The sequence below is a fragment of the Nerophis lumbriciformis genome, linkage group LG18 (genome assembly GCF_033978685.3).
Source record: "Nerophis lumbriciformis linkage group LG18, RoL_Nlum_v2.1, whole genome shotgun sequence".
In the NCBI taxonomy this organism is placed as follows: domain Eukaryota; kingdom Metazoa; phylum Chordata; class Actinopteri; order Syngnathiformes; family Syngnathidae; genus Nerophis; species Nerophis lumbriciformis.
Window position 1 is genome coordinate 33670001 of NC_084565.2, and position 341 is coordinate 33670341.

Sequence of the window (341 nt, forward strand, 5' to 3'; positions counted from 1 at the left end):
CCGACCGGAACCCTCTAATAACTAAAGTTCCTTGAGTGAATAATGTAAACTCACTACACCGGTATGTTTTAGCGTTTTCATGGCAAGTTTACTGACGGAAATAAGTTAGAACTTTACACTACTTTATATTAGAAATGGCAACAGTGGAGGATGAATGTCACATAACAAGAAGATAGAGAAAAAGAAGTACTGTAGCTTATCGACTACGGTGTCCGCACGGACTACAAAGGCGGACGCGTGCAAATTTTCAGGACTTATCCAGATCCCAAATACAGATCAGCAGGCACCAGAAGGTAAGAAAAGTGTATTTTGCATAATATTGCGAAACAAAACGCCAGCTA